This window comes from Maniola jurtina, chromosome 18 (assembly GCF_905333055.1).
Source record: "Maniola jurtina chromosome 18, ilManJurt1.1, whole genome shotgun sequence".
In the NCBI taxonomy this organism is placed as follows: Eukaryota; Metazoa; Arthropoda; class Insecta; order Lepidoptera; family Nymphalidae; genus Maniola; species Maniola jurtina.
In genome coordinates, this window is record NC_060046.1 from 4,133,595 (window position 1) to 4,146,144 (window position 12,550).

A 12,550-nucleotide genomic window follows, 5' to 3' on the forward strand; every position below is an offset into this window, starting at 1 on the left:
CTCAAACTACTGGACGGATCGAGCCGAAATTTGGTATGATCTGCAAGCTATTTGACGTAAAAGATTATCGAAAATTCAACCCCTAAGACGATAAAAGTAGGGGTTTGAAATTTTTGCGGTCCACGCTGACGAAGTCGCGGGCATAAACTACTATCTCTATAGGAGTAGCTTTTTCAATTTTTGAGCTCGCCTGTGTCACTAATTGGGAAAAATAAAAGAATACATGTTTGCAAACTTTAACTGAAAATAGGATTGACTGAATTTGATTTTAATAACAGCTTTGTAAATCTATCATATTGTCTCAGAACAATAAAACATCAGAAGCTATACTGACCGAATTGTTGCTACAAATAAGTTACAACTGATAATTTATTTTTATGAGTAGGTAGGTACCTTCTCTTGAAATGTACCTACTAACAAAATATTTGCAGCCACTTTATGATAACTTTTGCATTTTTGAATTAAAAAAAAAAACTTTTGCAAGCTTATTCATCGTCACTAAACCGCATAGCAGCCATTGCGTAGAAGGCGGAAGTATTGGTGACCATTGATTACTTATTATAAAAAAAAATACATTAGCTTCGATGGATTTTATAATAATCTCGGTAACGGCGTCGATCTCATTAGTTATGACGACAATCCTATTAGATTTAATAATGACGTCAGTTTGGACGCTACTAGATTGGATTAATGATATATTGATCTCAATTATTAAAAAACAACATTATGGGCAATGTAATCTTGGATTACTGATTTTGTTCTGCACCTTTAGCAACTACCACGCCTTACCTGGTCTTGGGGTAGAACGGGTTTACTTGGGGCAAAATTCTCCAATTTTTCCTGTTGAGCAGTTATTGATAGAGAAACAAGATCAAATATCAAATTGGGACCAAAACCATCCGTACCCATTTAAAATAGAAAATGATCCCAAGTGTTATGACAGACGTATTTTTATTCGCCCTACAGGACTTCTATAATGTTCTTTCATCCGGCCTTCCTGGGCGCAGCATTTAGATCAAGGACATCGACTTCATTGTTCATACCCAAACACATGTATAAAACGCCAAATTGAATTGGACTCTTTATGTAGAATTAAATGAAAGAATTAGAATCCGTAATAAACAATCTAACAATCATTCGCAAAGAAACTGTTCGAGTGCCTTCGCTTGTATTCGAACCTACTTATAAAAGCAAAGCAATAAATTGCCAGGTAATAGATCAAAACTTGCTTCATTTGACCATGAAATTGTGACCGAGCAGCGTGACCGAGTCGCGTGTTTAGACATGGTGTGCAGACATCCATATAAACGCTACATGATCCTTATATGATATAGTAAAAAAATCATTAAAAGATCAAAGATTGTCAACATCAAAACCCTTTTACGTCAATCAATAAGTCTACTACATGTCTACTACTTATTGAAAGATGTTTTTAAATGCTGCCATTAAAATCAAAATGATATTAAAATAGTATTATAGAATGTTTGAAAGGTAAAAAATAATTCTATTATCCGGAATTAGTAATCAATCTATCCGTAATCGGTCGAGTTACTAAGCGACGTTGTTAATTGTCAAAAACGACTCAACAATTTTTGACAAAGTGTTGCTAATGACAGATTACAGATAGGAATAAGTAACTGTTAATAATAGGATAGACCTTTTAGGGGCACATTTTTTAAAAGCTGCACATGGACTCTAAATAACCAATTTGGTTTGGTTATTCAGTTTTAGGTTAGTTTAGGTTTTATTATTTAATTATAATTACTGTTTAGAAACAGAATTTTCAGTCTACTAAGTTCTAACAACTTCTTATATGAAAGAAATTCAGCGTTTGCTATAATCTTGGTCATCGAAGCTTGTCGCTTTCTGTTTTATATTTATTATTATCTTTTGCGTCGCAAATTCGCCGGCATCGGCTAGCAGCGATTATATGATGCATGTGGGCGACATTGTTTCATTCGCCTCATCCGAGTAATCATTTTTAATGAATTTACCTTACAGTCAACCTTATGTTCGTCACATGATCAATGTTTCATTACAGCGGAACGCATTATACTGCTTATTGCACGGATTTGCTGTTTTATTTCATTTTGATAAGGCTGATTGTACTTCGATGACCGATTCTTAACAACGTCCTGTATTATTACCTGCTAGCCGTGTTTTATTGGTACGTTATTTTGAATCCGGTTAGTGGAAATTAATAATAGTGAAAAATTTGGAGCTATTAATTTTTTATTATATAAATCGATGTCATTGATCGTTTCAAGGATATTAGGTTTTAAAGGCTCATTCATGGCGTCATATCTGACTTAAATTGTCTTATTTTTAATATTACAGATAAGTTTTTTGTCGATAGCATTGACATTGAATTCGTTATTTTATTATCGCTGTTAATCAACTTCGAGATTCTCGAGTTTTTATAAAGAAGCAGCAACACATTGTAACTATGTTCGCTAATGAATGTATTAATAACGTTGTTTTCTACTGGACATTTGTCATTACCACTCCGGGTAATAGCAGTTTTTGCTGCATAAGTAGATCATTATAAAAGAAAATGGAGGAATGCCAGTTGTCGGCGGGACCTAAGTCTTGCTACTGATTGATGTGCGTCGCCGTTAAAGCCCTGTAGATGTTATCTTACCTATCTAATAGCTTTAACGAGATTACGGTACCCTTCCAGTTCAATTTACATTTCTTCCTGATCGATATCGAATTGATCGGCTTTATCAATGTTTACTTCAAGAGATGTAGACGCGGTATTGTAAATACTTCCTTCAATATTTCCTAGTTCAATTTGCATTGTTTCATTATAACTCCGTTGTAGCCATTGCGAACGACTTTAATGACCGATTATGCAATACGTTCGTTACATCTAAAGATGGCGATGATTCAATGCCGTGTGCGCGATAAACACATCGTTTAAATATTATTGTTTCAAAATATGTAAATTTTTTGTTATCTCGTTCTAATATGTAATTAGGTATTAGGCACAAGTTACAAACGTTGTTAAACGTTTTATCATAATATTTATGTATTTTAAATACATTTTTATGTTGTTAAGAACTCTGACACTGAGTTGTGAATACTCTTTTCATAAACGCAAGACTGTTATTGGATCCCAGTTGCGTGTATCGAGGAAATCATCTTATTTATTGATTAAATTCTGTTTATTTTTCAATACCTTTTCCTGTTCAACTAAGGGCCGATTTTTTCATTCGCCAATTAAACTTTAACTGAGGCATTTTGAATTTTGACAGCTTTTGTAGTGGGAAGTCTTCGTCAGTCAAAGTTAATTTGTCGACTTGTCGAAAATCAGTCTTTAAAAAAAGTTTTATTATGGTTTTGAGTTTCATTCAATATGATTTATGATAAAATTGTCTCTATCTAGATACCATCTATATGTAATATGGATAGGTGATGCGGTTTAATGAGTGAACAATTGCGAAGTTAACCAAGTGGAGAAGGTGCGCGTGCATCGAAGCGGTTGTATTGCATTTTGCGGTATTTGACGAGTGTTGAATTTGCAGACGCGCTTATGACGGCGGCGGGAGGATGGTAACGCAAACCGGTTGGACACCTTTAACGTGGCGACTGCCGGCTTTTGGTGACATCCGCAAAAAGTGCACGCCCGAATACATGCGCAGTAATTCGGCGCAATCTTTATCGACACACCGCTGTTCAGGTTTATTCACCAAAGATTGATTCTAAAGTCGATTTTAATAAGATGTAACGACCAATTGATTTCCTCTACGCTTCTTTTGTTTTTGAACAACTTCGCTCGTTTCGGACGATCTTATCTTCACGATGATTACGGATCTTGATGACATTCCCAAAACGAACATTGTCGAATGAATATTTTCGTAATAATTCAGCGTTATCTTTATCAACATCGCTGTTCAGGCTTTTTCACCAAAGATCGATTGTAGATCATACGGATCGAATTTAGAATCGGACTGTGGCAAAATGTAGGTATTGATTAACGATCCCATGCATCCTGTCTGGTTGTTTCTATTAATTTTGACGATCAGTAATTTATCGTAACAGTTCTCGACTTCGTAACAACTCACAATTCACTGTTTTGTGAATCTCCAAAACTAACTGTAATCAAAGTCAAATCATTTATTCATTTTACACTTTTGATTGTAAATTGTTGAATTTGTAAGATGTAATGATGATAATTACGTAAACTTAAAACTAGGGTTCCAAACGCGCCCAGGTTTGAGAAGAGCCCGCAATAAACTCAGCTGGATATAATCGTTATTGATACATTATTATTCAAGTATTATATACAAAATATCGATTCTCAAGTCGATCATTATATCGATGCATTGATTTCCTCTACACCCCGACTTGCTTCTTAAACCGGTTGCGTTTGTGTACTTACATAGACGATTATAGACTCTTATCCTGTGAATGTAGACGATCACATCGCATTCCCATTTGCCGATGGACTGATAATAATGATTCTATTAAAATAACTAACACGATGTTTTACTGTCGGCGCTGGATTCTAGAATGACACAAAACTACAACTACTGATATTTTTCAGATCAAGAGGTACCTACGTGGGTTCATTAAGGTTTATATTTTATTTCCCAAGTCTCAACATTGAGTTGAACCTACAAATAATCAGGTTTTAGTACTCTGTATCAAAATTCGTCAATATCAGTTAAACGAGTGGGCTGTGTAAAGCTAGCAGACAAAAGACACACTTTTGCTATTATAACGATATCAAAGTGATGATAATTGTTCATTTCCATACATTAGTATGAATTACTATTTACTACATTTTGGATAGTAGGTACTACTACTTTGAATAATCCATACTAATTAATGTATTGAGATGGATTATTAATTATCACATTGAACTATGGAAAAAAATACGGAAAAATTTATAAATGTTTGGAAAGACGCGTGAATACTGTATGAAAGATGAAATGACGGGAGGGACAAGTCGAAATAAATGTTGTGCGGGAATGCAGTTGGATTTGTGTATGAGTGAGTGCGTTCGACACGTCGCGCTCGTACTGGGCCACATCAATTAAACGCGCCATTACTGCATCTTGTTTATATTACAATCGGTCCCTTTTGTGAATTATTATTCGCAGTCCTTCATACGAGTTTTATGATATGTATTATGAATACTTATTCATTTTTTACGTTATTACTGATTGGGAGTTGACACAATGCACTGCGCAGATTTTATTCCTATTAGGACGTTGGAGTGTAAGCTTATAACTGCGTTTTTTATCAACCTGAAACATGTTTTAAATAGTCTTGTAAATTAATCCATAAATGAGTGCAATGGGATATCGAAGCTAGATCTAAGTATCTTTACGTGGATAAAGTCGCGATTGATAAGCTGTTTAAATCCTCCTCCTGTGCCAGTTGAATATTTATGAGGATATTCCACTGTGTTCAGCAGTGTTTCAGAGTTTTATAGTGGTTCGTTTTATGGGAATGCCTTTCCGGCTCATTGGACACCTTCGGCCCACGGCTCTTACGTAATGGTTAAAATTTTAAAAATACACGCTTTGTTTATCTTCTTGAAGGAAATGTCATCTAACGTGTCTCAAATTTATATCTCGACATGTAAACTTTATGGTTAGCGTGGGAGGATAATTTGTTAGCCTCTGTGATTTATCTTTCGTAAGTGTTAAGTTGTTATATGAATTTAAGTGGTAAACTTGATAATGTTGGTATTATTGCGTATTAGCGGCGCGTCGAGTAGGCGCACCGGGAATCGGGATAAGCCGGTCCAACGGCCATCTTTGCTTTGCGTCCTTTAATAAAGCCCCTGTGACAACCGCACGCCTGAATAGGGTTGACTACCACGATGTTGGTATTAGGGAGAATACACACGTACCTACCACAAACACACCACATCGCCAGCGTGAACTAGAGTGAGGGATCTCTCGGTTTGATCCTGAATCGACGATATGTCAAATATTAGGCTACAGGTGACTTGAAATCAAAGAAAAATGGGCGTTTCATAGGCTACCTAGCGTCAAATGTAGGTAACATTTGATGCCTACCAGGGACGTGGCAGCTTTGACGTTTTGTTACAAGTTCCCTAACTGTCGGGAAATGTGACATCGCACCGATAAAAAGTGGTCAAGCAGGGTGAATTATGTATCTGCAGTGTCCTGCTAGTGCCCGGTGTCGTTGATGGTTGCGTTGTGGTTGTGATGTGGTCGATATTACCCATATGGTTAAATTTGGCGACAAACTGTTGTCCAGGTGAATTAAACTATTTATTTTAATGCAAATTAGTTCTCGCCCACGTGTTTTGGTTTTGGTGTGGTTGTGGTACGTGTGAATTCTCCCTTACCTATATGCATTCACAAGTAGATACATTGATGCAACACATTCAATATAAATTGCCCTTCATCTAACTGCGCGAGGAACACGTTCTTGATATCCATAATGTTATGATTTTCCCACGATTTTTAAAGTTCTTCGTCTTGACTCTTGACGGTTTGGTGAAGAGAAACGTTAGCATTACAGATAAATAACATTAACTTGATCGGTTTATTTTTTTATAGTTTTTGGTATGTTTTCCCGTACCTCCTCGTGTAGCTCGGATTCTTTTTGAATTTTAACATAAATCATGTGCCTATGTTACCTATCTGATTCGTCAAAGATAAAAAATGCTCCTGATTCATTTGGGAAAATTCTTTGTTTCATACTAGATGATGCCCGCGATTTTGCTCGCGTAAGTTTCGGTATTTCGATTTTCCGGGACAAAACTCCAAATCAAAGCATTTATTAAAAATGGGTACTATTGTACACGCAAATAGGTATATGCAAAAATCAATTAAATTGCAAAATGCTTATACCTACCTTTATCAGAATTTAGTGACTCTTTTTCGAAACCTATGCTTTAGTTATGAAGTCTAAAGTAATAATTAAAACTCAGAATAAAAGTTTTTTTATCAACTCTATCACATTTCGTAATTGGTAAAATCGCCAACCCTTTGACAAGCTAACCAAGAATTCCAGACACTAAAATATTAAACAGCCCTAGCTCCCGATCGGGTAATGCAAAACGAGGCTCGGGAATAAATCGTTTACATGGTTGTCGGCGTAAACTGGTCCCAGTGCTTGCCGCACCACAAAATATTGCTGAGGTAGAAGCTATCGTTTGTAACAACATCGACTAACCAAATAACTTTGAATTTGATTGAAAATTAAACAGCATCTTAATTTTACTTCCATTAAATGTTGGTTCAGATAAAAAACGCTTCATATCTAATTTAGTAAACAGAAACTAATATTTCGTGTCCTCGTCCTTTGTAGATAGATACCTTTACCTTAGGTGCAGTCAACGAGGTAATTGCAATTCATATTATTAACTGATACTTTCGGCCAAAATTCATAGTGTATGCCAAAGTGCCATTAGCCAATAATGATTTGGACTTACAAATACTTGAACCTTGCTCTCAAGATTACCATGTCTTGACTCAGCGATTATTGTACTGATGGTTGTGCCACTCAATGGTCTTATTGCTAAAAGTTGGTGTTGGATCAATGGATATAGAAGGTATTTGTACTTGATGACAGGTCTTCATGGTGACTTTCCTCTCAGGATCTCTGAACAACGGCTACTTATGTCTTAACTCCTTCCCCGCAACAATGGGACCCATTAAATTTCATTATTGTTAGGTGTATTGTTAGATGTATTTAATTACAGTTATGTTAACATTTTTAATAATAATTCGATAAAAAGAGTATTTTAATAATAACTAAATAATGGTTAATCTTTCACGAATGAAGCAGCAAAGTACAGCATCCTAATATCTTAGATAGTCGGAACGTATAATTATATTTGTAGGTAGATTAGATCTCCGTTTTAAATTACTTAACGCTATCAGCTTCTCTGATCCACATTCGCTCGGAGTACTAATTTTATACATAAAAATCAGCACGATGAGTAAAGTATCGCACATACCCCAAAAAAAGGAGGTCAGCCGTGATGCGCACATCACACAACTAAGTCGGCCGGGCCGTTTGGATTTGTAGCTGATTAGATTTGGAGTAAAGGCCACGTTCAACCAGATTGACCTCTGTTTACTTCTACCGGATGATGACTATTACGTGCACAAATACAGATTAAAGTATTAGTGTTGTTATATGTGGTTGCTGGGTACTTGTAGAGTCTTATAACACCATTAGAGTTATTACGGTTTTGTATCTCGTCTATCGTTAAGGGACCTCGCGCACTAGTAGTTCATCCAAGTCCAAGTTTGCTGGCTGCATTTTAGACCAGATGTTCTACATATGGAATTCTTCAGTCTATCGCGCATTTAGTCGCTAAGCCCAGTTGGAGTTTCATAAGAACATCAGTCTAATCTTGTGGCGGTCTCCACATATGTTTCGTAAATAGATGACGCTACTCGCACTCATTCCTACTAAAGAATCCTACAGCAATCACGCAATTTGAACCTGCAAAATTCACTTACAACGATGTTACTAGATCACACGTCAAGTATTTTCGATCACTCACTAATGAAGCCTAAATCACGCTGACGAAGAGACTATAAGTATCGCTCAATACAACGCTTGGATCAGCTGGGAATCGAGTATGACAACCGCTCGGAGGAAGATCTTCCTATTGTTTTGGTCGAGCTCACATAACACTGCTCCCGTACAATACCAGTCGTCTTGGATTTGAACTACTAGTGCGCGATTTCCCTTAGATTGTTTACATACCCGCTACAGAGCCAGGCGTTACACTCATTAATTGACCGCTGTTTACTTTGACATCAAGGATGATGGCGGTCACTTGCACAAATGATTCTCCCAATTGGCACGGCTAAATAAAGCACATTGATAGATACAACTTCAGATTATAGTGTACGCGCTGGTATATTCCTGCGGTTGGTACAACTTGCAGCCGCGCAGTGGCGCTTATCTCACCATTAGAGTTATTACGGTTCGGTATCTCGCCCATCGCACCGCTTCGATTGTTTCCGAGCCCGCCACAAAGCCGGGCGCTACACGCAGTAATTGACTGCTGTTTACTTCCACAACCGACTCTTATTTTATGCATCTGCGGTCGCAACGTTTAAAATATCTTTTCAATCATCATTATTAATCGATAAACGTCCACCGCTGGATATAAAATCTCTTGTGGAGACTTCCACAATCCACATGCCACGGTGTCACGCCGTTGCCTGAATCCAGCGGCTTCCTACGACTCGTTCGATGTCGTCTGCCCACCTAGTGGGAGGGTCTTCCAGCGCTGCGTTTTCCGGTGCGAGTCGCCATTCCATCACCTTGGAACCCCAACGTGTATCGGTTTTCGATCGATGTACCCTGCCCACTGCCACTTCAGCTTCAAAATCCGTTGAGCTATGTCTCTTTGTTCTCCTGCAAATTTCTTCATTTCTGATTTGTTCACGTAGAGAAACTTCAAGCATAGCTCTCTCCATCGCCCGCTGACTGTGAACTTATGTTTTCATTAACAAGGAAGTATTCGATGCATATTTTGCACTTTTTACTCCTGGTCGTAACCTTGAATCGTTTCAATAGCAGGCAATTGCTCATACGCTACGCTATTCGCAGTTTTATGGTTCTTATTCTTTATATTACGTTTGAGTATGGCTTTAACAATGGATCGTATTGATATTTATAGTTACTGCAGCTGCCTCATGATTCGATTTACTTTTTATAATAATAATTATTGAGCTGCTCCCGGCTGTCCATTTAATAAAATTTACGACATTTTATATCAATTAGCGATAATTAACGTAAATACAGCGGCCTAATCAAAGTTGTCGGTCCTAATTCGTTTCGATATTCATAAAATACCAATAAAAGGCCAATTTTATTATTTAATTAACGAAATTAAGGGCAAAACGTTGTTACGGATTTGCAAATAAAACTTGTACCTCTTATCACAGTAAGTGGCTACTTTGGTAATATATTAAAATTTGTTGAAACATTGAAGAAAAAGAGTGGGATTTCCGTTTGCAAAGAAATGAACTAAGAGCCAGCGCGTGCCAGACATTCGTTATTTTATATGTAAAAGCCGAACGTTTCTCTGCGTCTCCAACAAAGGGCGGAACATCAGTGACTATGAAGTTTGGATCATGGTGGGTTTCGGCATCTGACAGGGGGTTGGCACGACACTTAAGTGTCTGGCAATGCATGACGTGATTTCTAATAAGAATCTTCATTCATCTTCATTCACTTCATAGTCGCTGATCGTTCCTAACTATGCTGGAGACAATAGCAGAGAAACTTTCAGCTTTTATAAAATAACGAAGATCTGGCACGTGCTGGCTCTCTCTCTAAAATCAAGATTTAAGTATGTAGAGTGTAGACTGTAGGAAGTAAGAACATAACAGGCAATAATCGTAATCCTTTCTCTTCAGTTCTGCTAGTTATACTTTAGTGGGATATAAACGGTTTCATTGTCCTCTCACGCATACGACGATCGACTATGCGAAGTCCATTGGTATAGATAGACACAAATGACGCCTACACGTCCCTCAAGTTCAAGATACCTAGTTTGTCTTACGACGGACGTCACGTCACTTATCATTCGCTTTAATAGTTGGCAATAAAACTTTATCCTCAACGTAGTCGTAAGTTTGTTACGGAACTGTTTAATTAATTAATTTATAGGATTTTGATGACTTCACTCTGCCAGTACTGCTGAGAGGGTCTTAAAATCGATTTTAGTTAAAGGAAATCGTCTTTTTAAATTGGCTCAAATCAAATAATTCTTGGGGCTTTGTGGTCACAGCAAAGCTTGTTAACTCCTTACTGATTTAAGTCGTATCTCTAAGTAATATAGATTTTCGGGCCGATGTCGTTTTAAAACCAAATGAGGTGTCGCGCTAAATTTTCCATGATCCACTGGATTATGGGACGAAGGAGTCCTGGAACCACTAAATTGTCACTAGAGAAAGTTGAGTTTAAGTCAATTTTTCAAACAGTTTTCGATCAATGAATAGAACTGAGCTTAAATATATAAATAAATAGGTTACGTACTATCTATTTCTTCTCAGATATCCAGATTTCCTCGCGATTGCTTTTTATGAACAAAGCTGAAGTAATGAGTTGTAAATATCAATTAAACTATGCAGACTGCAGCGTCACTTGAATTAAAAGAAAAATCACACAAATTAAGACAATTTAACTACAGCTATCAGTTGAGTTATCTAGCAATCAATTTATCAACAATTTCATCAGATCTTACCCGTATACGGCCTTAGTTCATCATCATCATGATCAAATCATGGCGATCATCAATCAATCGCCGGCTTTTGGCCGTAGTCTACCACGCTGGCAAAGTGCGGATTGGCAGGCTTCACACATGTGTGTGAACATTATGGAGAACTCTTAGGCATGCAGGTTTCCTCACAACGTTTACCTAAACCGTTAAAGCAAATGATATCACATGCTTAAAACGCAACTTACCACTTAATTCGAAAAGTTAGAGGTGCGTGCCCGGGATCGAACCCCCGTCCACCCGACTAGGACGCGAACCACTAGGCTATCATATATTAATAGCAATCAATTTATCAACAATTTCATCAGATCCTACCGGCACACGGCCTTGGTTGCATCTCCTCAATTAGTGGGGGCGGCGATCGGAACCGGCGTATCCGTGCCGCGTGGGAATGCACTACCCTACCTCCCTTCTCCCTTTGCGTACAAACAAAGCATTGGAACTTGGAACAGCTTTACGAAAAGCATTCCTTCATCTTTATGTGAACTTTTTGTATTTTATAAAGGTGCAGTACATTCAACGCATGTTGTACTTGCAGGTTGCAAGAATTATTTCCATGTATTTTACCTACTTGTATTACGTAACTAGCTGTGCCCGCGACTTCGTTCGCGTGGAATAGTGACTTTTCGGGCAGCATAATGTTCGCCGTGATTCTTTAAATTGACATAACTTTTTTATTTATGAACCGATTGACATGAAATAAACACTAAATGTTAAGTGAAGCTTCCTACAATATATTAGTGAAAACCGTATCTAAATCGAATAAGCCGTTTCTGATATTAGCGTGCACAAACACACAGACAAACAGACAAAAAAAAATTAATTACAATTTCGGGTTCGGCATCGATATAATAACAACCCCTGCTACTTTTTTTTATATATTTCCATTGTACAGACACCACTTTTCTACAATTTTATTATATGTATAGATATTGTCTTTGTGTGTGTCTAAAGTTTATTTTTGAGTTATTATTTCCTCATGCAAATCATTGCTCAATCTAGATACAGATATTCCACATGAAAATTTAAGAGCCGAAGGGTGCCAATGGGAGCCTATTAATAAGCCTCCGCTGTCCGTCCATCCGTCTGTTTGTCAGCGGGCTGTATCTCTTGAACTGTAATAGGTAGAGAGGTCAAATTTTCACAGAGTGTGTATTTCTATTGCCGCTATAACAACAAATAATAAAAATTTCTCCTGTTCCGTCGTTGCTCGTGTTCAGAATTCAGATTGGACTTCTTGTTTTGCACTAAAAGGCGGTCAGGACATAGCCCTGGCATAAGAATAAAGATTATATAACTGAATACAAG

General features: G+C 37.3%; 1 protein-coding gene and 1 long non-coding RNA gene across 6 annotated transcripts in view; both read left to right on the plus strand.

Annotated features, from left to right (window-relative positions):
• LOC123874398 (histone-lysine N-methyltransferase ash1) overlaps nt 1–12,550 on the plus strand; it is a 77,704-nt gene that overhangs the window by 12,545 nt on the left and 52,609 nt on the right. The window lies entirely within an intron of this gene.
• The window catches only part of LOC123874416, a 24,859-nt gene continuing 12,309 nt past the window's right edge, over nt 1–12,550 (plus strand). Inside the window, exons 1-2 of the long non-coding RNA XR_006797910.1 lie at nt 1–33; nt 11,357–11,364. This is a non-coding gene — a long non-coding RNA (uncharacterized LOC123874416). The remainder of the gene's footprint in view (nt 34–11,356; nt 11,365–12,550) is intronic.